Source organism: Octodon degus, unplaced genomic scaffold, assembly GCF_000260255.1.
Source record: "Octodon degus isolate 3935 unplaced genomic scaffold, OctDeg1.0 scaffold00076, whole genome shotgun sequence".
NCBI lineage: Eukaryota > Metazoa > Chordata > Mammalia > Rodentia > Octodontidae > Octodon > Octodon degus.
In genome coordinates, this window is record NW_004524652.1 from 6,204,522 (window position 1) to 6,229,405 (window position 24,884).

Below are 24,884 nucleotides of genomic sequence, written 5' to 3' on the forward strand. Positions count from 1 at the left end.
CCACGCAGAATGGAGCTGACCTGTGTATCCTGAAGGATGTGAGAAAGGAAAGTGTGACTTCCAAGACAGCATGGTTTTAGCCATCGTTTCTCTCAGGTCATTTGTTCTGGGAAGCCAGCTGCCGTTTTGTGAGGACACTCAAGCTGCTTCCTGGAAAGGTATGGAAAGGTGGTGAAGAACAGCAATAGCCCTTTCGCTGGAAGCCTGCACTAGTTAACAAGTACATGTGTAAGTTCCTCAGAAGTGAGCTCATAGTCTCTTCCTAGTGTGCACTTAGGGAGGCTGAGGCATGAGGACCACAAGTTCCAGCTCAGCCAGTGTAGCAATCTGGTGATGCTGTGTCTTAAAAAAAAGAACCAGAGGCTGGCCAAATAGCTCAGTGGATAGCGCAGGGGCCAGGGTTCAATCCCCAGGCCTGTCATGCTGGCCATGCCCCGGGGAACAATGAGATAGCGATTAATGGGTGTGAATGATGGCTCGTGCCAGTAGTCCCAGCTCTTGGGAGGCTGTAAACAGACAGATCACTGCCAGTCAGATCAAGTAGTGATACCCTCAAAGCCTTTCCCTGAAATACAAAAATTAAAAAAAAAAAAAAAAAAAAAAAGAATCAGGCTGAGGGTATAGTTCATTGTGAAGGTCTAATCCCCAGTACTTGGGCTGGAGGAGACTTGTTTCAGCACCTTCTTAATCCAACAAGTGTCATGGAGTAATAAATGTTTCTTGCCTTGAACCAGTGTTTTGGGGTGATTTGTTATGAAGCCATAACTGATGCATATGGATCTCTGTGTCAGGCTCCTTTCCACTGCGTCATCAAGTCGTGTTTGTTCGTGAGGCAAAGCTCATTTTCTTTCCACTGGTTGCAAAGATACCCATGCCACTCTGACTCATGCTTGCAGGTCTCAATAGGCCTTTTGTAGGTAACTGATTTGTCATACCTCCCCTGCTTCCCTGCTTCAGGGAGCCACCAGTGGCCCCTGGCCTGAGTTTGGGGGCTGGTCAGAGGCAGATGAGGTTGACAAGGACTCCGTCTGTTCTGATACACTAGATGAATAGAGGTTTTTCTGGCTCTGTTTACGTGAGTGGCCAGGGTAGAGGGTGCAGTAGGGATGTTCAGGACTGTTTTAGTCTGAATGTATCGGAAAAAGTCTTGTCTTCCAGCTTCTCTGTTTTCTTGCCTCACTCTTGTAGACCACCTTCAGCCCTGTGACTTGGCTCCTTCGACTACAGGGCTCCATCCCCCACAGCAGGAAGAAGGATCTCAGCAGTTGAGCTGCATAAAGGGGAAGTAAACAACTAGATACTCAGACCTTTTAGGGCCTCCCTGTGAGCCTAACTGGAGAGGGAGGGGCGATTTCTGCTGGTGATCAGAGTAGGGACACAAGGGAGGTGAACCCTGCAGCCCTCAGACTCTCTCAGGTCCCTGCTGCGGGCCACAACCTCTTACAGCCTGAGGATGCACTGACTCTCCTCTTGCAGCCTGGGTGCCTTGGTTTGCATGCCCTCAGCTGGGCATCAGAGCACAGCTCCTAGGTAAATGCGTGGCCTTCTCTGCACCTGTTTGTATGTGTTCCTCATTTCCTTAACCACTTTTTTGAATACCTGCTGCTTTCAGGCAGTGGGTTACCAAAACGAATTAGAGAAAGGTTCCAGCCTTGGTTGTTAATTAACATGGGAAATAGACATGTAAATAATAGCTAAAGATGCAAAAAGGAAAAAAAGTTAAAAATGAAATCTAGGTATGGCAGTGCACGTCAGTAATGCTAGCACTCTGGGAGGCTGAGGCAGGAAGATGACAAGTTTGAGTCTAGTTTGGGCAGTTTAGCAACTTACTGAGACCTGGTCTCCAAAATGTGAAAAGGGCTGAGGATGTAGCTGAGTGGAAAGGTGCTGGGTACAGTCCTGAGCACCATGAAACAACAGTGGTGGAAAGGGTCAGTAAGAACTTCTATGTTGGAGTGGGCTAGTCCTCAGCTAAGACATGTGCAGGGTTTTATGAATTTTCTTAGAGGGCAGTGCAAATCCGCAGCTTGAGTTGAAAGCAACCTGCCCTTCATCTGTGCATACAGAACCCTCCCCGCAGTACAGATCCCTCACATGCAGCCCCTAGAAGGATCCAGGCCTCTGAGTGTAACCAAGTCTCTGAGGGACTGGGGAAGGCCTCATACTGTAAGCCAGGATGTGGATATTTTCCTCCCTCCAGCACCCTCCTTGGCTGTGAGGGAGTTAATTGTACACTTGGGTGCTGACCAAAGCAGCTGACCAGCAGAACAAAGCATGAAGGTCTCAGCCTGACCTTGCAGACTCGCAAGATGTACCAGGCCTGTCCAGCCATCCTGCGGGTTTCCCCAAGGGGCCTGTACCACGCCCTTTCCCTCCAGCTTCCAGAGGCTCATGCAGTCCAGCGGACAGGGCTGCGGAAGTGGCGGAGACCTGCCTCCGCCTGCCTGAGGCTCCTTGCCATGTTTCCTCCTTCCTCTTCAATACTTCTCTAAGATATTGCTCTGTGCAAGAGTTGGGGCTGGAGCCACAGGACCAGAGTTCCAATCCAAGCCTGGCCAGCTCCTAGGTGGGTACAACTCACTGTCTATCTGTGCTTTACGTGCAAAGCCAGGACAAAATGACTAAATTGGTCTGTACCCATGCATGTAGCCTGGCCTCCCCTGCCGCCTGAGCATGGTTAGTGTTGCATGCTCTCCTGCTGGCGCTTCCTCGGGTGGCCGCCCTGATCCTCTCAGGAGGAACATTCCTGCGTGTGGAAGATGATAATCACAGCCCACTTATCACTCCCATTTATTCATGTGACCAAATCTGAGCAATGTGGGACACAAGATGCATTGTCTTATGTAGTCCACTGCAAAGCCCAAGAGACAGGGACTCTTGCCATCCTCATTTTGTAGAAAAAAAACAGAGGCTTTGGGCATTGAAGGAACTTGGCCAGGCCCTCTTTATGGTAAAGGATAGAACCAGAACCTGCCTGCCCTCTCTGGAGCAGCTGGTTCGTCCTGGCCTACAGGCTTCTGGCTTCCTATTCTTGCCCTTGGCTCCTCTCTCTGGCCCAGTCACCTTCCCTGCATCTTACATTAGATTGTCAGAGCACTCTGTAAAAACCTAAATACACATGGGAAGCAAGTTCCACACCATCAGGACACATAGGAAGCAAGTTGCACACCATCGAGGGCAGTGCATTCTGGGGACAAGACAGGCAGGTGCAAAGGCCCTGAGGTACCTCCAGGGAGGGTATACCGTTGAAAACTTTTCAGCCCCTGCCTGCCCTTTGGTATGTAGCAGGCCTCCAGCCTGGCAGAATCCTCGCTGCATGGCACTGGCTAATGCAAGGAACCTTTCTCTGAAGATCCCTGGGTTTTCATGTGACAAGAGAACCCAGGAGCTCCTGAGCCGTATGATAGGCACCGAGGCCTGCCTGGAATTGGGGCAGGCTGCAGAGAGGGTCCTTCCACAGGCACTGAGGATTTGTCAGCCACTCTTGTGTCATCAAACAGCACTTTGAAGCATGGACCTTTGTTTCTTGCTGTATTTTTTATGGGGGTAAAATACACATAGCATTGAATTTACCAGCTGTCAGGTGTTGTGTGCCTAAAGCAGGGCAATGAGTGTGTTTCCCATGCTGTGCAACTTTGCCTCATCCTTTTGCTGGACTTTCCACATTCCAAGCAGAAGCAGTGCCTATTTAAGTAACACCTCCCGGCCTCCCCGTCCATTGATAATCTCTCTCGTACACTCATCTTCTGTGGATTTGCCTGTTGCAGACATGGGATATGAATGGGGTCCTGCCCTGCTTGCCTTGGCCGCATGCACTGTCCCAGCCCAGACTCCTCCGCTCACCTGTTTGCAGTTTCCCAGACGGGGCACCTGGACGCTGCGGACCCCAGCCCACACGTGATGCCCAGTAGCATGTTCACTGGGTCCTTGGGACGCTGAGGTGCCTGCCATCTGTCCTTCCTCCTTCTCCCATCTGTGAAATGGCTCTCCAGAACTGACTGTAAGGATTATCTTTGGTCCAATTGAGCCAGTTTCCCAAAGCCAGGCTGGAGTGGACCCTTATGTGCTGTGTAAATGGGGATGGAGGGAGGGGCTTGGCAGTACTTTTTAGAGTTTTTTAAAATTTATTAAAAATTAATTGAGGGGCGTTGATGTATCTGGACCTAAGAGGAGTTGACAGGTCATGTGGTCTCTGAAAGCACAAGCCTGGTAATCCATTTAAAAAAGCATTTTCTTCTTTTTAATTTAATGGAGGAAATCATTAGCTGGGAAATTGGTAGAACTGATTTATTCCTGTTTTGGGGAGGGGGAGTGGAAGAGAAAATCTACTTTAATTGCTGCTTGTTCTGAAAATATGTCAGCCACATATTCCATCAGCTGAGCCTGGCAGGGATGGAGACAGTGGATGGAGCTCTCTCCCTAGCACACCATACCATGGGGGTTGGGGGGGTAGGGGGCTGCTTGGGGTACAGGTGGTGGCCGACCTTCTTCACAGTGGCAAACCTCCCTGGCTCCCTGGCCCCCAAGTCCCTCTCCAGAAGGCCAAGTGTATGCAAAGTTCTGGTGGGGGCAGGGGTCCCAGAGATCCCAGAAGCAAGTTCTCATTCTCAGGGAAGCAGGAACAGGACCCCCATCTGGGAAAAAGGACTACGTGCTTCTGGGGCTTTATCCGGTTCCAAGGGGAGGCAACTGGGTTCACCCTAAAAATAACCACGATGCAAACAACTTCATGTGCAATGTTTTCATATCTGTGGGCCAGATAGTTTAAAGGTACAGCTGTTTTCCACTTTCCCAATCTATCTGCTTTTTCTGAAACAGAGGACTCTGGGGTAACCTGGGCCTTTCTGGGGTCACATTCCTCTCTGACTAAGGTCTACCCAGGTGTTAGGCTGCTGCTGTGTCCTGGAACACCCCCCTGCCAGTGGGCACCCCAAGTCTTGCCAGGCATGAGACACCTGTCAAGAGCCAGGGGGTCAGCAGGCCTGGCCTAGTGTGGCACCCCCTCAGGTTGGCTGGATGCTGATGTGGGGGTCCACTTGGCTTTAATTTACCAAGTTCATCCAGCTCAGAAAAATAAGACAAAGGCATTCTCAGAGAGGGCGACTATAAATAGCCAGGCAGGATGTGGAGAAGGTGAGAGGCAAACGGCTGCCAAGGTTGCGGCCCAGCTCCCCGCAGAACTGCAGGGCCAGCCCCCAGGCTCCTGAGTGTCCACCAGGCTGCTGCCCTTCCGGCACTAGCCTTGGGCTCTGTGGGCGGAATCCGGTATTGAGGCACTTCCTGGCCTCTGGCTGTCACTGTCACACTATGCATTAGCGGCTGCTGCCCTCTGAGAGTCCAGGCACACTGTTCTGTAAGGGTTGGGAACTCTTATTTGTCCATAAATAATGTGTCCTAGACAAGCCATATCCGAGGGAAACTGTCTGAAGCAGAGAAGCCTAGCACCCAGTAGGGCTCCAGGAATCCCTCAAAGATAGTGGGGCTAGGGCTTTAGGGAGAGAGGCTATGCTATAGGGTGGGGTCAGGAATTAGTCTACTAGGGGACCTAGAGAAGACAGATGTAACTCTGGGCCAGCCAGAGCCGCAGGAAGTATTAAGCTCTGTAGATTCTGTACCCATTCACTCATCTATCCATCCACCTATCATTCATCTATCCACCTATTCACCTGTTCATCCACTCATTCATATATTGGCCTGAGAATATATCTAACCATCTAGCTATTCATATGTCATCCATCTGGCTATTCATTTATCCATCTGTCTATCGTCTCACCATGTATTCATTCATCCATCCATCCATCCATCCATCTCATCAATCAAAAGATTTCTCAGTGCCTGTTACGTGCCCAGTGCTCCAGGCCCTAGGAGTGCAGCAGTGAATGCACTCACCCCAAATCGCACCCCCACAGAGCCTCTGTTCAATTCAGAGAGGCTGCTTTAAAAAAGAACATGGTGCAACATGGGTGAAGGGGAAAGACATGCTAATTGAAAGAAACCAGGCATAGGACAGCTGCTGATCGTACCACAAGGTGCCTACAGGAGCCAAATGCGCCAAGACAGTGGGCCAGTGGCTTCTGGGGTGTGAGGGGAGGTGTTTGTGTTTAGTGGGTGCAGTTTTGGTTTAGAAAGGTAAGTTCTGAGATTATAGTGAGGGTTGCCCAACAAAGTGAAGGTACTTAATGCCACTTCAAAGTGGTTAGGATGGCAAATGTCGTGTCACATGTCTACCAGCACTGAAATAAAGAAAACAAGGACGAAACACACATAGTGTATTAGATAAGAATCCATGCTCTGAAGAAAATGAAGTCAAGGGAGTGCTGGAGTTGGGGTCAGGGTTAGATTTTAAAGAAGGCCCTCATGAGAGTGGGGTACCTGACCACAAATGGAGTTCATGCTTGACATCCATGTCCATGTCAGAAGGGGACTGGTTCTGCTGATACCAGAATGTTCAGACATCTTACATGAAATGAGGTAGTATTTGCTTATAACCCTGGCCATCTCTGGATTACCCACAATAACGGAAATGCCATGTAAATAGCTGTTGCACTGTGTTGTTTGGGAATGATGACAAGAAAACATCTGTACATGTTCAGTACAGATGATGTATTTTTCTGAATACTTTGAATCTGAGATTGGTTGAACCCTTGGGTGTGGAACTCACTAGTGTGGAGAACTGGCTATGCTTCGTGGTCAGGTGTTTCAGTCTCTCCTGTTTATTTGGAGTCCTCTTATCACCCCCTGAGCATCACTTCTTTCCTCTCCCAAGTAGGTTCAGATGGTTGGGGACAGGAAATGGATGGATGACTCTGCTTTCTGATCTAGCTCTTGGCCTGCCTGGCATAGGGTTGAGTGCTGGAAGCCGAGGAAGCTTCAGGCGCGGATAGCCTCCCCACCATTTCCCCGACTCCAGCTCAGGGTCTCAGGCTGGACTCAGACCCAGCACTGTTACTGCCTTGCTGTGTGATCCTAGAAAGGATACTTCTTTTTAGGGTGTTGGTCTTTCATCTGATGAGCAAGAACCCTGGGGCAGAGTCTTCTCTGCATCCAAATGCAGCCTGTCTACACCACAGGGACCTTGGGAGCAGCTCCGCCCCCTGGATCCAAGGACCTCCTGCACATTCTCTTGCAGGCTGCTGCCACCACACTGGGGCCAAGGGGGGCATTCCAATCCTGCAGCCCCTGTGCAGACATTCCAGGAGTTGCTGGGGAGAGGGGGAGGGGGGTTCTAGAACAGGAGAGAGAGCAAGGTCCTTGGTTCAGAGACCCTTGTCATTATGGAGTCTGAGCAGCCCACTCCCCAACTGGCACTTGTTTGGTTCCCTGAGAACCCAACCACTCACGCTCTGTTTTTTTAGAGGGGCCTCTGGGCAGGCTGCAGACAGAGAGTGCCCTACTGCCCAGCCACTGCAGGGTAAGTCGGGAGAGGTAATGGGAGGGACAGAGACCCAGGACCAGGGTGACCCTTCCACAGTTGCCACTTATTTCACACTCGGGGATGCTCTGTCTGGGGCAATCGCCACTAGCCCTAATTTCAGTTGTAAATTAAACTGAAATACAGTGAAAAATTCCATTCCACACTCACATTAATCACATTGCAAGGGCTCTGTAGTCACCTGGGGCCAGTGGTGGTGATGGCTGCAGCCACCCTGGGTCATGTGGAGAAGCTGCCAGTCATGGAGGAAAGTTCTGTTGAACAGGGTGACCCAAGTGGAGTCAGCTTGTCCCTGCTTTCTAGATGGAGAAGCTGAAGCTAAGTACGGCTGATCAGTGTCACACAGCTAGAGGGTGCCACACAGCACTGGCACCTGGGCTCGCCAGCCTTTAAGTGAAGGTCTGGAGTTGGTGCCTATGTGTCCTGGGACAGCGGAGACAGGCCACTTGGGATCTCTGCCCTGGGCTCCAGGCCAGATGGAGGCTTGCTTATGGCACCCATTGGGAAGCATTGCTTAAAAGAAAGACGGGAGGCCAGGGAGATGGCTTAGTGGCATAAGTGCCTGCCTAGCAGGCTTAAGGTCCCCAGTTCAATCCCCAGTACCACAAAAAAAAAAAAAAAAAAAAAAAAAAGACAAGACAAGACAGGCTAGAGGCAGCATTCAGTTTGAGCCCTCAGGGGTCTGTAGCTTAGAGACCAAACACAGTAATGAGAGGGGCACATCAGAAGCCTTCCCAGTGCTCTGAAAATCTTGTTTTATTTTGTTTCCATTTTTTTCCTTTTATGCTTTTTCTTTTCCCTTTCACAAATTTCAGGTTTTTGTTTTATATACTAGACAAAGAACTTTTCTTCTTTCTTTTCGAGAAAGGGTCTTGCTATGCAGTTCTGGCTGCCTTCAACTAACTTGCTATGCGGCTCAGGCTGACCTCAAACTCAGTAATCCTCCTTCCTCAGCCTCACAACTGCTGGGTATTTTAGATGTGTACCACCACATGTGGCTGAAAGATATATTTTAGGATTTCTTTCTTTCTTTCTTTCTTTCTTTCTTTCTTTCTTTCTTTCTTTCTTTCTTTCTTTCTTTTTTTTTGTGGTACTGGGGATTGAACTCAGGACCTTATGCTTGCCAGGCAAGCACTTATTCTACTGAGCCATCTCCCTGGCCTGATGCTGTTTAAAAAAAACAAGAAAAAAAAAAAAAAAAAAAAAAAAAATAAGAGGAGATGCAGGCATGAGTAAGGACTTTTTGAACAGAAACCTAGTAGCACAAGAAATAATAACAAGAATCAGCAAATAGAATCATATCAAACTAAAAACCTTGTGCACTGCAGAGGAAATGGCCAACAGAGTAAACAAATAGTCAACAACTGGGAGGGGAAATTGCCAGCTATCCCATGGACAGAGGACTAGCATCAAGAATATATAAAGAACGGGAAAAAAATCAGACCATTCCCAAAAGACCTAGACCAAAATGTGGACAACTGAAATGAATAGTCATTTCTCAAAAGAAGTACAAATGGCCAATAAATACATGAAAAATGCTTATTATTACTGATCATCAGAGAAATGCAAGTTAAAACTACACTGAGCTACCATCTTACCCCAGAAAGAATGACTAATAATAACGAATGCTGTTGAGGCTGTAGATAAAAAGGAACTCAACTACATTGTTGGTGAGAATATAACTAGTGCTACCACTATGGAAGTCAGTGTGGAGACTGCCCAAAAACCAAACAGAAATCCCATTTGTCCCAGCTATCACCCTCTGAGGTATCTCTCCAGCAGAGTTAAAAATCATCATATCATAGGGACACATGTATACACCCATGTTTACAGCAGCACAACTACAATATCTGGATCCTGGAAGCAGAATTTATAGCCATTGGCCCATGAATGGATAAATGAAATCTATTTATACACAATGGAGTATTATGCTGCCAAAAAGATAAAGTTGAGGCATTCTCAGGGAAATGGATACAATTTGTGAACACTGTTATGTAAAGTAAGTCAGACCCACAAACCTATCACATGGTTTCTCTTATATGAGAAACAAAATATATATAAACATAAAAATAAGGAACATGATAGAAGAAAAATAAATAGGAAATTGGGAGTTTGAATACTTTCCCAGTTTACATATTTTGTTAAAATATTTTAACATATATGCTAATTTGCATCACTAGCTCAGCTTAGGTCATTGAAAAGAGAGTTTCGTGTTATGATTTTTTTTTTTTTTTTTTTTTTTGCGGAATAGGGGATTGAACTCAGGCCATGTGCTTGCCAGGGAAGCACTTATTCCACTGAGCCATCTCCCCAGCCCCTCATGTTATGACTTTTTTTTTCGAGATAGACTCTTGTTTTGCAGTTGAGTCTTCAGGCTGGTCTCAAACTCACAGCGATCCTCCTGCTTCTCCCTCCAGAGTTCTAGGATTACAGGTGTGCATCGCCATACCTGGCCTTCTTTTTTGCAAGAATCTTTTTGGTTTATGTCTTGTACTCTTGAGTAATCATGCTGAAGATAATGATACACAGTGTATTAACTATTGTTATTCTATTATTTTGTTATGAAATTATATCTTATTTTCTCATAAAATAAACATTATAATATGGAAAAAATGAAAGGGCACCAGCCAGATGTGGGATAATCCATGTGTCCATCCACTTGTGAATGGATAACTAAGTTACACACAGTGGACTATTACTCAGTCATGAGAAGGAGTGCAGCACTGACAGGCTGCCACGTGGCTGAGCCTTGAAAATAGGACAATACATGGAAGAAGCCAGACAGAAAGGGCCACATACACTGGCTTATTCCATTTTCATGAAATGTCTCAAACAGCTATGTCTAAGAGACAGAGTGGATTATTGGTTGTCAGAATCTGGAGGGAAGAGGGAAACGAGTGACTGCTGATGGGTCTCCGGGACCGAGATAGTGGCCCTGGTCCCAGTACAGTCTGTGTGCTTCATGCCTTGGACAGGTACACTTGAGAATGGTTAAAATAGTACATTTTGTGTTGCGTGTATTTGACCACAGTAGAAAAGGGAGAGAAAGCAGTGGGATTTAGGTAGTAAGTAAATCTATATGGCTCTCCTTATAGCATTCTTCTGACTTTCTCATGCTTTTGAATATTTCCATAATAAAATGTGAAGCAAAAGTGAAAATAAAGATTCTTCCCAGGCCATGGCATCAGAGACAGGGTTAAGGTAGTGTGCTCCTCCTGTCCTGTGTCACAGTGGTGAGGCTGTTGGTCTTTGTCCCATGGTCTCATGGCCAGGCAAGAGAGGGAAAGGAGGACAAGGAGGACACGGGGTGTGGCCCTGAGCTTCAGGGCCTGAGGGAACCACAACCCCTGAGGTGACACCCTGATCTCTCCCCACCTGTGTCACCATCACAGTGCCCGAGCGTGGGGCTCCTGCCCCTGTACCACATCTCTGAGCTCCCAGTGGGCATCATGGGTGTGGGGGCCCCTCCTCCGCGAGCCCACACCCAGCCACCTCTTTCTGTACCTCCTGCCTTTGAAGCTTTGTGCCATTGAGGCCTCCCATGGGTGGGCACCACTTACTTCATGAGGGTGGGAAAGTGGGACTCAGGGTCTGGCAACTGATTTTTAGAAACAGGGAGGCAGAGGTAGACCAGTAGTACCTCTCACGTGCTATCACCAGGGTGCGGAGCTGGCCAGCGTGAGGATGCTTGTTTTCCCCAGTCCCAAGGGCCAGGCCGTGGGCACTGACCATCAGCGCAGTGTGCCTTCGGAGGGGGCAATACGATGGGGTCGGCTCTGGTGATTCCTGAGCCGGGAAGCCCCGCCCCTCGCCTCCCTTCCCCTGGGGGTGGGTGCTGAGGGCCTGCTTTGCCAGGGGTCCCCCCAGTTATTCTCCTAGCCTTGTCGCCCAGGGCCCAGAGGCCTCACTGGGGGAGGCTGCAGCAGCAGAACTGTGGGATTGGCTCTCTGCTGACGCCTTCCCTCTGGCATATGGCTCCTCCGCCCGCCTTGAGCTCTGCCAGCAGCTCCCCTTTCTCCATGGCAACTTAGCTCAGTGGTCCCAGTGGAGGAGAGAGAATCAATTCTCCCTCCTTCCCGCCCTCCCGCTCCGCTCCCCACCCCTTCCTCTCCGGCCTGCCTTCCTCCCTGCCTCTGTCGTCCCTGCCCGCTGTGGCTCCTCTGTCCAGGCAGCCCAGGAACCGCATGCTGGCCCCCTCTGTGTCTCCAGGCATGGACTGCCGGGAGCGCTGCGGGCCGGGGGCGGCACCCTGAGGCTGAACCTCCGCAAGGATGAGGGCTGCTGGACGAGCCCTGGCCGGCTCCTGCTTCTGCGGCTCGGCTGGCTCGTGGTTCCTGGCTCTCATACTTTGTCCCCCCCTCCCCTTACCTCACATTGGCTTTCTGAAAGGTAATTTTCTGCTCCTTCCGAATCGTGGCACAGCCTCAGGATGGGTTTGTTAGCAAGGAAGGCTCCGTCTGATCACACGAGCTGCTTGTTTTCTCTCCGAGGACTGGGATGGAGGGGAGAGGAAGAGACAGGCCTGGCATGGCCTGCCCCAGCTCTCAGGGGCAGAGCAGACTTTGGGTACATGGGCTTCTCTCAAGATTCCATAAGGAGCTCAGCTCCTGCCTTCTAGGGCTGGGGACACAGCCCTGTTGCGCTTCCATTTTTCACTTAATGGCTACAGAGTACGGGCAAGCTGCTTTCCTTGAGTGTGGTTGGATCGGGCAGAGGGGAAGAAATTTAGAGGCATGCTTGTACCTCCCAGTAGGCAGGACCCATCTCCAGGCTGGCCATCCCTGGCTGACCTCTTCTCCTCCAACGATGGACATTCAGTGGGAGAATGTCTTATCTGCCCCACTGCAGTTTCTGAGCTGGCATAGGGAGACTCTTCTGCTGTCTCACTGGTGTGCTGTGTGTCCGTCCGCAGCGGCCCCGTCTGTCTGGGATGGCCTTCAGCACAGCATGGCTCAGATAGCATTCCAGGACTGCTGCCCAATTGCTTGTCACTTCTTCCTGACCCCGGCAGTGGCATTTGGATATCTGAACATCTTTCCTAGAGGAAGCTGGTGATGTTGACTTCTCAGCAGCCCAGCCCAAGAGGCAGGCAGCTCCCCGTGCCCCTGCTTCCTGTTCAGCTGGCAATGGAAAAAAAAGCCCTGGTTGTCAACAAGAACGTCTCCTGTGTTGATGGAAAGTAAGGGCCGAACAGATCAGATTTAGCACCCAATTCTTAGAAGCTTAGGGTTTGAATGATATTCGAGTGTAAGCCCTGTCTGATCTTTAAATAGAAAGCGTGCACTAAGTAGCCCTGTCTGACTCATAGGCGGGCCTCAAAGTTTGGTACAGGTATCAGGGAATCCATCATTAACTTTGCAAGAGGTGTGTGGCTTGGGGAACTGACTGCGAAGAAGTCCAGCTGTTCAGGTATGTACCTGTGTCCCCAGGGGCTGGTGGGACTGAATGTAGTTCTTCAGGTGAATAGTAGAACTTAGGACTTAGTGCTGTGTTGATAAAGTTGGGCTCACAGCCACCTGATTGGATTCTATTTTTGCTTCAGCATTCTGACAGATTGTTTTAATAACAGAACCAAAGCCTTGAAGATGGCCCAAGGCAGGACTCTCCATGTGGTTCTATGGTCAGGTGCTCATCTGCCCCACAACCCTGTTTCTTTAACCCTGTCTTAGAGCTGTTACAGACCGTAATTTCTTGGTGCTTCTCTTTGAGCAATCAGACAGGTCCTGTTGGGCAGGATGAGAGGAATGCTTTTGTGTCTGCAAACCTAGGAGCTATGGCTTGCTTTTCCTCAGCTCGAAGGCTGGAGGCTCAGCAAGACCCTCCTGGCATCTGGTAATGTGCAGGCTTTTTAATGACATTACCTGCATCTGGATTCTGGTTGGTTTGCTGGCTGTGAATTCTGACGGGTTTATGAGTTATATGATGGGTGGGAGGCTGTGTACAGTCGGTTTGGTTTTGGTTTGGCTGCAAATGGAAAATCTGATGTGACATGTTAAAGGCCAGCTCTCGCATGCAGCGCTCTGTCCTCCTCTCTGCTCTCAGCCTCCATGGGAAGTCAGTCCGGTCCACACTGCTACAACTGGAATTCCTATGCCCTGGGGTCCTTCATTCGCTTCCAGTGTGACCCAAGTGTATGTTAGGTCAGCAGTCCCACAAAGGACAGCCAGAGCACCCCTTAGGAGAGAGGCAGCTTCCTCCACCCTGGCTGCCTTCGTGCCAGGGGGATCCCAAGTGCTCTCCCGCCTGCCTTCCTGCACCCCCCACACCCTTCCTTAGTGGATGCTCCAAAGTGTAATTGCACATAGCAGTGACTTACTTGAAAGCATCCTGCAGAGCTATAGAGGGTGTGAGAGCAGCTTTAAGAGGTGGTAGCCCTGGCTGCCAATGGCTCCAGCCAGCCAAAGCATGGAAAACTCATACCAAGGACAGGTGGGGATGATCACCACGTTGGCTGACTTTCAGGGGTGAGTGGTTCTTTCTTCTTTAATTTGACAGAAGCTCTGGGATTCAGGAAAGAACCAGAAGAAAACTGGCAGTTTAGACAGACCCAACCAAGCCCCTGAAGCTCCATGGGGAAAATTTGGTTTATTTTTCCCTGTGCTTCAGTCCCCCATCCAGGCTGTGCCAGGGCAGGACAGGCAGATCTGACTCAGATAGGAGACTGAGGCTCAACTCAGCACAACCTAGGAGGTCAAGCCGGTATCCCCACCCATCCCTGCGCCCAGTCTCTTGGTGTCGTTACGCAAATGACAAACTGTGCAGGTAGAAAGAAGTTCATGAACGTTAAACTCTGCCCTGGCCTCTTATATTTCCCTGAGCACACACATACAGATGCACACACACATGCTCACACCCCCATGCGTGCTCACAGACATACAGCACACCCCTACAGCTTGTGTCTACGTGTACACACACATACACATGCACAGACGCTTATGCTCATGTAGACACATGCATGCCCACACATGCATCCATGGCCCCCGCAGGTCCATCTCTCCCGTCTGCCAGGAGGAGTGCACATACAGTGGCTGTCCTGCTCACTGCCATGCCCTTGTGTAAACGGCTCCCGGCACTGCTCAGACCTTACACATATCTTTTCAGCTCTGTGTCTCATCTGAGTGCGGTAACTGTCCTTGTCCACTTCTAGAAAGAGATGCCTCCCCTTCTGTTGTCTTCCCTTTCTTACCACATGCTGTGCAGTGCTGCCTGTGTGTTGTGGATTGTGGGGAAGAACCTGAGTGCCAGTCTGCTGAGGGTCTTCAGCCCCAGGGAAGGAAGTTGGCTGGGAGAGACTGCTGAGCTTTAGGTGTGCTGAACCATAAAGCTGTGTGTGTGTGTGTGTGTGTGTGTGTGTGAGAGAGAGAGAGAGAGAGAGAGAGAGAGAGTGTGTGTAGCATGCTGTGTGTGTGTTTGGGGTGAAAGTGTACATGTGAGAGTGTGTGAGTATACATGTGATGTTGTATACATGAGGGTACATGTGTGCCTGTGGTTTATACATGTGTGTGTTGTATGTATATCTGTGTGTGCTGTGTATGTGTGTATGCGCATGTAAGTGAACATGTAGTGTATGAGTCTTTGCAGATCCTGTGTATGAATGTGAGTATATGGAGGTGATGCATGTAATGTGTGCATGCTAATGTGTACATGTGTATGTATGCTGTGTATATGTGTATATGCTTTGTATATGTGACGTGTGCACATGTGCCGTATGTAGTGTGTGTGTCCAGATTGTTCATATTTAGACTGTGCTTAGCTTAGTAGTACAGCACTTTCTTAGTATGCATGAGGCCCTGGATTCAATCACCAGCACTACAAAAAGACCAAAAAAAAAAGGAAGAAAAAGCCGGAGAGCAGACTTTGGAGGAGTAGGCTTGGGGAGCCCCTTTGCCCTCCGAGCCCTATCCATGGCTCTCACCTACACTGCATAAGTCAACTCCCCAGAGGGGAATCCAGGCCAGCCCGATCCCAAGGCTTTCTAATGCTGCTATGGGTGCAGCATAGCTTTTTCTTTTTTAACCTGTTAGCATACTATCCCATCACTAAAAAGGTGGTCAGCATCATGGCACTGTTTATTTGGGCTGAGGACTTGGGCATCAGTGTCTCTGTGTAAGAAGGGGGCCCTGCACATCCAGGGGCCTCTGCCTTAGTTTCTACTCTGTAACATGAAGGTAACACTGGCTGCTTTGACTACTTCACACAAAGGACAGGTCTGAGGTGCTTGGAAGCAAATTATGTGCATTGGCAGTGGCAGAGGTGGTAGGTAGGGCTGAAATAGACAAAACATTCTGAGTAGAGGTATATGGAGGTTCTTATGTTTTGCAACTTTTCTATAAGAAAAAAAGAAACAATAAGTATTAAGTATTTAGTGCTTTTCCTAGAAGGTGGATAGAATGCTATCATAACAGAGGAGGATTTGGACCCCATGAGAAGATAAATATATAAAATCAAACCTCCATCCCCTGGAGGTTGAAGTGGCCCATCTACCTGGGACAGGGAGCTGTGGGGGCAGGGCTGTATCTTTAGGTCATTAGCCAGACTTCCAAAGCAGGGATTTCCCTGAACACCGGCTCTTTGAGTCCAGGCTGCTTCTCCCATCCCTGTCTGGTCTCAGCATTCATTCAAGGCTGGATGCCAGCCCAAAGACCCCTGCCTGGTAGCCCAAGCCTCCCCTTCGGGAGCTCCAGGTGAGGGGAAGTTGAATCTTATGCTGGTTTCTCACCTCAACACTGGTTTCCTTTGGGTCCACTGTGCAGTCACAGGCTCCTCTGTTAGAGCTACTTTGTGGCCCTCTCTGCTGCTACCCAGACTCCTGAGCCCCCGTGAGATAAACGTGCAGCCCCAGACGCTGACCGCTGTTGAGAGGGAGCACTAGACTGAGCGTCTCAGGCCTCTGCCTTCTCAAGGAGACCTCTCTGAGCCTCCACTGTCTCCCTGACAAAGCCAAGCTTGGTGGAAATGAATGAATCAGGGGTCCAAGGGTGCTGTCACCCTGCAGAGGGCTGGTGTTTACTGCCTTGACTTGCTGCCCACCTTTACAGCAGTCACCGCTCTGTGCCTCCGTTTCCCTCTCCTGTTGCTATAGCAAGAGGAACTTTCCTTACCAGCTCCTCGTGGCCTCTCCCAAAGATGGGCTGTGATCAGGAGCAGAAGCAATGGGAAGAAGCAAGTCAAGAGACCTTATCCTTCTCCCTGTTCTGCCATTGCACTGGTTTTGAGATCCTAGAGATCCCCCTGCCTCTCTGAGCCTCAGGTTCCTCGTTTACACAGTAAGGTTAATGCTGGTGCTCTCAGGAGATAGAAAAGGACAAGAGGGACAGTGTCAGCAGCATGCTTTGTTCCATGCCAGTGCCTTCACTTTGCTAGCCGCCTGTGCCCTTGTAAAGCACTTCACAGCCTCCTAGGCATGGGCACACCTCTATCACAGCCTGTGGCTGTGAATGGACATTACCAAGGCTGTGCAGACAGGGAGCAGGCACGGTTAATTTTAAAACACTCTCACCACCCGATTTCACTTCCTGCTTGGAGCCTGCTGATTGCCAGGCTGGAGTCTGTCCTCCAGGGTGGGTCCTGGAGTGGGGAGACTCAGTATTGGACAGGGCCAGGCAGCAGCCTCCTTAGGGAGTAGGAAGAGCAAAATATGGCAGCCACCCAGAGCCACATTTGAGTCCAGCTGTGTGACCCCTGGGAGCCTCTGGGTCCCACTGTACCTCAGTCTCCTGTTGTGCAGCACAGAGCCATCGTCCCCCCGACTGCCTTGTTTGTGCAAGTGAGACTCTGAGGCAGCATCTTGCCCAGTTCATAGGATGGGCACAGGACCACTAAGGACTTCACAGAGCTCCTTCCTCTCCAGATGACCATGCTAGATCAAAGTGCGTCCTCAGATGGGGCCCAGGCCAGCAGCCCAGAGCCATCTGTGCCTACCAGCCGCTGGCTGCAGAGCACTTACAATCACCTGCCTTGTGAGTGATAAAGCACAGTTTTCCTCAACTCTCAGGTCCCTCTCTGGCTGTCCCCCAATCCCAGGTCCCAGGGGTCAGCTCTGTGTCTCATTTCTGCACCCTGAGTGTGACCACATTGCTGAGGAGGGGTCATCCTGGGCCCAGAAAGAGGGCAGAACCAGAATTCATCCCCAGCTAGCAGTGTTGGCTTGGAGAGGAGCCAGCACAGCCATCCTTGTCTGTTGCCTGTTCCTGCCCATTGCTCCATGGGTGAGTCACTTGCTAGGGTCCCAGGTCAGACCAGACAGGTAGGAAAACAATGCAGAGTCCCAGAGGAGCTCTCCTGGATACCCAGAACCACAGCTGGAAATGTCCCCTGCATGTGAGTTAATCACATATAAGGACATGTTGATGTTGGGGCCTGAGGCTTCACCCCCAGTAGTGAAGTCTAGGGAAGAACCAGTTAGTCCCCTGGGTAATTTAAAAGATGCTTGGGGGAGTGCTTTGAACCTGAGCTCCCCAACTCCTCCTGGAGACAGGCCTGGGATGTGATCCAGTCCTGTCTAGCCTGAGGAAAAGGCCACTGAGAGTATCCCTTCCAGGACCATTTCCAGGTTTGGTGGGTTACGAACCTGTGGTAGTCAGCAGTTGGGAGGTGTGGGCTCCCAGGCTCAGCACAAAACCTGTTCCTTGAGCATGCTGCAAGAGGTCTTTCTGTCTAGGAGACAGGCTTTCCTTGCTGCCCACAGCCCAGGTTGAGTGCCTACCTGGAGTTCTGAGGTGCCAGTGACAGTAGCTGAGTCAGCAGTTGCTCCGCCTGGCGAGTTGGAAACTGAGGTGAGGCCCATGCAGCACCAGGCAGCTACTCTAGTGTCCAGGGTCTTGTGACTGCCTATCCAGAGCCTGATTGCATTCAGGGCCCATGGTAGGAGCCCCCAAGAGCAGAGAACCATAGTAGATAGCTCTAGGGCATGGCTACCTCTCAGCCCGGGTTCTGTGTGAGGCAGAAGCAAGTACCCGTGTGCCCCTCACCTCAGGGCTTGCCTGCCCTCACTGTGGCCTGGGATGCAGAATATATATATATATATATATATATATATATATATATATATATGAATCTGTTTCACACAGGGGCATGGAAGTTGAATGCCCAAGGTCACACAGCCACCCATGGACTGAGTTTGGAATTCAAATCATTTACCTAACAAATATTTGCCAGGCAGTTTCTTTTATTGAACAACTGCTCTAGCTGAGCCCTGGGGAAACCACTTTGAACAAGGCGCAGGGTCTGAGCAGAAAGGCAAACATGCAGCCACCTGATGGTCTGATGGGGCCAAACACAAAGCTGGCACAGGGTTCCAGGGCTGTGGAAGGTGTCCTGGAGGAAGCTCTGCCTGGGCAAAGGGCTCTGTAGGCAGAAAGGACTCCAGGCCAGCAGGAACTAGGCCCGGCCCAGCAGAGACTCGATCCAGCCTTGCCCAAGTCCATCCTGTCTCCACGTTCCCATCTGTACATGGAGGTTGCACCAGTCTCCTTGACCTCCTCCTCCTCCAGGAGGCTTCTCATAATGCTAGGGAATGCAGGTTCCTAGGCATAGGAATGAAGGCCAGGAGTCTGCATCTGAACCCAGCTTCCTAGATGTTTCTAAAGCAGCTCATCCTTGTACTGGGAGTAGTGTTGGACTCAGCCATCCTGGAGCTGCCTGAGCCCTGCCCCACACTCAGGCCTGTACCAGTCCTATCCAAAGTGGGGAAGTTGGCAGGAAGGGAGCTCTCTGGAACTGAAGCAGTCTTCAGCCCCATATTGCCACATCTTAGGGATATCCAATTCCTCACCCCCATCCTGAGAGGTTCCCCTAAACTGAAGACAGGTTAAGGGATGCTGAGCCAGGGCAAGGTGGGGTTTTTGTAACTCTCAGATCTTGTGGCTAGTGTTTCTCTCCAGGCTGAGACATATTTCCTGGTTAGCACTAAAACCTCCTTCATAGGGCTAGTGTCTCAGGGTTTTGTGGAAGGCAGGAAGAGTGATGCTGGGTGGCAGGAGGTCAGGGTGCTTCAGCCCAAGAGGCTTCTCGAGTGTCTGAATAGCCTGGGGGCTGGCTCCTCAAGTGCACTGATCTAATTGATCTGCTGCCCTGGTAACAGCTGGGAGACAGGCTGATTCGGTCCTGCTGGAGTGCTGGGGTCACCCTCATAGCCAAAAAACCACAAGTCATCTTGCATGGGGTGTTCAGAACAGGGGGTCTTCGCTGACGTACATGTGGTCAGCCCAGGGTGTGGACTGTTTCCTGATGCCACAGACCTAATCTGCTAGTCTCCTGGAGCTGTCATGACAAAATGACACAAGCTGGTAGCTCAAGTAGCAGACATATATTTTTTCTGCCAGATCTGGAGGCAAAAATCTGAAATCAATGTGTCAGCAGTGATGTGCTCCCTGCTAAGGCTCTAAGGAGGATTCTCCCTGGCCTCTTCCAGCTTCTGATGGCCCTAGGACTTCGTGGCTTGGTGCCAAGTCACTGCTTCCTTACCTCCATATGGCTTGTATTTCTGCGTCCTTTTCTGATAAAGACACCAGTCATTGGATTCCGAGCCCAATCTAAATCCAGTATGCCAAATCTTTTTTTTTTTTTTTAATCTTAGGACAGGGTCTGCAGAGTCTCACTGTGTAGATTGGACTCATAGTGATTCTCCTGTTTTCAGCCTCCCAAGTGCTGGAATTACAGGTGTGTGCCAGCACACCTAGTCTTAATCGCTCTCTCAGTGCGCCCTGGGAATGGGGCCGGCACGGCACACCAGGGATTGAACCCTGGCTGCTGCGCTCTGCCTAAACAGGTGCTATAATCTGCTGAGCTATTTTTCTAAATTAGAAAGTGTTTGTTTATTTGTCTATTTATTTATTTATTTATTTATTTATTTATTTATTTATTTTTGTGGAACCAGGGATTGAACTCAGGCCCTTGTGCTTGCCAGGCAAGTGCTTATTGTACTGAACCATTTCCCCGGCTAGAAAGTGTTTATTTAATTTACATATACACAGAGTAGACACACTTCCCTGTGATGTACAAATTCCACTCCATACCACTGAGCTATTTGGTCGGCCCCTAAAATCTTTTTTTAAAATTTATTTATTTGATACAAGGTCTCACTATGCAGTTCAGATTTGTGGTGATCCTCCTGACTCAGTCTTTCCAGCACTGGGATTATAGGAATGGGCTACTATACCCAGTTTCAATGGCCAGCACAGTGTGCCTGGGTTCTGGGGCTGGAATAGTACCAGGGATCAAACTTGGTACCTTGTGCCTGCCAGGCAGGCACTTATGCCACCAACCTGTCTCCCTAGTCCCAGTATGTCAAGTCTTGAGATCCTTAGGGCCCCATTTCTAAATAAGGACATGTTCTAAGGTTGCAGGTAGATGCGAATTGGGGGAAGGGGCGCATCATGTACTGACAGCGTCCAGCAGGCACTATGTCATTGGACAGAAGCCAGGCTGGCCGTGCTAGCCAAGGAGCAGCAGCCTGTCGTCCAAGGTCAGGAGGCTTTAGCCTTCAGCTACAGTAACTTTGCCTGCGTGAATAGAATCAGAGACAGAGCGGAGCCGGTGAGCAGTCTCAGCTGGGCGCTGCGGAGGCACATGCCTCTAATCGTAGTACTCTGGGGGGCTGAAGCAGGACGATTGCAATTGCAAGTCCAGGTTGGGCATCTTAGCTACTTAGCAAGTTCCTGTCTCAAAATGAAGTGAAATAATAAAATAAGATAAAAAAAAATCCTGTTAATGTAGCTCAGCGTGAAGGCGCTGAGTTCCATCTTCAGTCACACACACACACACACACACACACACACACACACACATCTCTTTTAGAGAGCAGCGTTCATGAAGGGGATGTGTTGTCCACAGACACCTACTCAAGGTGTCCCAGAGAATAAAGGCTACCTGTGCTCTAAAGAACCCACTGAAACCCTGCATTGAGCCCCAGGAGGTAAGCTCTGCTCAGCAGGACTGTCTAGTGACACCTTCTAGGTGGTGAACAGTGCTGTACGGTGCAGCACTTGGCCTCATGCCTTTCCTCTTCAGGCAGAGTACTGTTACATTGTACGATAGAGTTTCTTTTGCCCATCACTTCCTCCACCCGTGGGTGCTTGAGTAGCTTACAGCTTTTGGCTGTTTCCCTGTCCCATCCCAGGGCTTTCTGAGCACTTGTGAGACCAGGACAGGGCTGGGAGAGCTGCCAGGGCTAGTCACATTGCTCATGTTTTTTCTCAGTACCGACTTACAAAATCAGCTCCAGGACCCAGCGTAAAATGCAGCTTTTCCTGCCTGAGGCAGGCTGCCTTTGCTGCCCCAGGCTCCATCTCTGCTGCAGGAGAACCCCAGTCCTCTGGAGCCTCCCTAGGACTCACCAAGAAGCCTCACGCCTACCCCTCCCCCCCCCTCCTGGAGCCCTTTCCTCCCTTCTGTCAGGGAGGCGCAGTTCTCTGCCAGCCTGTCACACAGGGCCCGCAGCCCTGCAGATTCCCCTTGCAGGGCCTCTACCCCCATCCCGTCCTTGCTGCCCCATTCTTTTCTGCAGGTGTTTCCTGGATGCCTGCTCAGGGTGGGGCATTGTGTTCCCTATCCCTGAAAGGCACTATTAGTTCCCAGCTGAGTCCTGCTGCTTTGCCTTGACAGCGCCAGAGGCCCTGGGGCCCCCTGGGTGCCATGGTAGCCTTCCGTGCTCTGTGGTTCCAGAGATCTTCTGTGGTCCCTTGACTTCTCACATCGATCATCAGCTACTCTGGCCTTAGCATGGTGGTCATACAGAGTAGATAGGTGTCTCGCTGCCATGGGCAGCTGTGCGTACAGGACAAGGGCTGGCTGGCTCTATTGTGGTGGGCCAATGTGGCAGTCACTTCCTCCCTGGGACCTCATCATCATACCCAGCCCTATAAGGACGCTGCATTCCCTATAAAGGAAGAATCAGAATCCTGGAGAGTTAATGTGACTTGCTCAAAGACATAGCCTGCATTTAAACTTAAGTCTATGTGCCCCCAGGCCAAGTGGATCTCACTGTCTCCAACTTTGTTTTTTTGCTTTTTCACACCACTGTATTTTGTTGTTGTTGCTTTTCCTGTTTTGTTTTTTTTTTTTTTTGGGGGGGGGAGTTGCAGGTAGTCTGGAAAATGGGGGTAATTCCCTCCTCCCAGCCTCTCCCTATCTTCCTATCTTCTCTCGGTCCTGCTGCTCTGGTCAAGGCTATTCATGCCTCCTCAACTCCTACCCCATTGACACCAGACTGTTGCTGGGCTGGTTTTGTTTTTGACCCCATCAGCCTGGCAGGGAAGTGGCGGGCTGTGTGCAGAGCTTCCCAAAATAGCCCCCTGCTCCTCACCAAAGATAGAGGAGGCAGACTGTGTGCAATGGGCTTGGACCAGTTGAAAGATGACTCAGTTCCCCGCACCCTGGCCACCCCCCTTCTTGCTCTCCCCACGCTTCTCTCCTACCTTGCATGTTCCCCTAGCCCACCCAGTTGTGCACTGGGGTGTCCAGAGGCTGCAGGGGGCTACTGGCTTCAGGGGGCTGCTTGCTGATACGTTTGGTGTCTCTCTGGCCCAAGATCAGGGATTCTCATCCTCTCCCAGTTCTTGACTTGCTCGGTGACTTTGGCCAGGTCACTCTCATGGCTTCATTTTCTGTCTGACTCACAGAAAGAGCATGTGGCCACCTGCCTTGCAGTGTTAGCAGGAGGTCCCAACAGGCACTGGAAAGGTTGATAATGAGCAGCGACAAAACAGTAATGATGTCTCTGAGTTGTTTCTGATCTTGCCTGGGTGGAGCGTCAGGACAGAGCTGATGGGAAGCCCTCTTGAGCTGGGCCATCCCCATTGTTGTCATCACCACTGCCATCGTCATGGCAGCACTGAGTGCCTTGCTCTTGTCACTGCCACCCTCAGGTGGCCACAGCACTGGCCCTCTTCTTACAAACAGACTGAGTCTCAGTAACTGAGAGCAGGCACCGATGGAGCCCCATCCTGACGCTGAAGGTTGTACTCTGCAACAGACATGCCCTCCTCCAAGAAGGCTGCTCGCTCCAGGCTCCTCCCCTTGCACCCAGAGTGCTGTCTCTCAGAGGAGTGTCTCAGATGTCCTGTCTGCAGTGAGAGGGGACACTACATGTAGCACAGAGGCCCACAGATGGTCTACCTTGAGGAGTGCCCAGGACATGGGCACTTCTGGGCTGAAGAGGCTTCCTTTGTGCATATCACACTTTTAGGCAACTTCAAGGAACCATCAGCAGGCATTTCCCAAGCAGCAACTGACTTCAAGCCCTGGGCACCCTCAGGCCTCCCTCAGAACCCTTCAAGGCCTGCGGTACCAGACTTCACGGCAGGTGGGGGGGGGGGTACAGCCACAGTGGGAGGTCGAGCCAGCCTGCATGCGGCAGTGCGAGGACCAGAGCACCAGAGCTCCGCCTGCTGGCGCCCTGTCTCAGCCCCTGTGCACTGCTGAGCCTTGGCCCTGCTCTGCACTCTGGCTTCTGTCCTGGGGATGACTTGGGTGATGGGCAGCGCTGGACCTGAGCAGCTTTGCGAGCTGGAGATGCGTAGCTCCCACCCCAGTGGTTCTGTCCCACCTAGAGCGAAGCTCCCAGAGCTGGTGGCTGTGTCTACGGGGCTGTTTGTTTTCGAGTGTGCACATGCACATTTGGTTTTGTGTGTGATTAATGCCCTTGGATGGTGTCCCCAGGGCCATAGGGCCTGGTGAGGTTCTGGGGTGAGGCACATGTACCCAAGACCTGACCCATGCCAGCCACGGGACGAAGCAGGGCTGCTGTGCAGTTGGTTTGCAACATGTGGCGAGAACACTGACATACACAGCCACATTTCCTCTCTTAACTCCAGAATGCAGCAAGCCCTGAAAACCAAACGCTGTGTCATAGCTCATTTAGCAGCAAAATCCCAATGGAACCGAGGTGAAACTATTTATAGTGCAAGTGAGGCTATTTATAGCCTTTATGTATTCCATAGTCACGCATTTCTCTGCAGAAATGTTGATGTATTTGATCAGTGGTTGCTGCTGAAAAATGCAGGATCACCTGTCTGAGTGCAGGAAATTCTGAAATCTCACACTTCCAGCCCCAGGGGAGAGTGCTGGGGACTGCTTTCCTGGGTATAAACTGCCTCTGCCCATCTCACCCACTGTCCCTCCTTTGGGAGTCTTGGAACTCAAGGGGTACTGTGAGTGATGCACAGGGCACTTGGGGACTCAACCAGCCCTCCCAGCATTCCCTAGAGCACCCAGTGGTTATTTTTAATAACCCCTGGGTGACAGGTGACAGAACACATCTGTGTTACTAGGCTGGTGTGGGCTGCCCCCCACACAGCATGTGCTCCCTCATTGGATATGCTGCTCTCCCTTACAGAGGGGTTCACTGAGGCTCTGAGTTTTCAGTATCCTATCTAAGGACAGAGATTGTGGTAAGAGCCAGCCAACTGGAGCTCAACTCTGTCTCTCTGTGTCTCTGTCTCTGTCTCTGTCT

At 50.5% G+C, this 24,884-nt stretch overlaps 1 protein-coding gene across 6 annotated transcripts in view; it reads left to right on the top strand.

The window, feature by feature from the left end:
• Pitpnm2 (phosphatidylinositol transfer protein membrane associated 2) overlaps positions 1–24,884 on the top strand; it is a 95,540-nt gene that overhangs the window by 15,363 nt on the left and 55,293 nt on the right. Inside the window, exon 1 of one of the 6 annotated variants that reach the window (XM_023720515.1) lies at positions 12,655–12,841. The exons of the other annotated variants lie outside the window; for them this stretch is intronic. The gene's annotated coding sequence lies outside the window, so the exon portion shown is untranslated. Of the gene's footprint in view, positions 1–12,654; positions 12,842–24,884 lie in introns of those variants that run through there. 6 annotated transcript variants of the gene reach the window in all.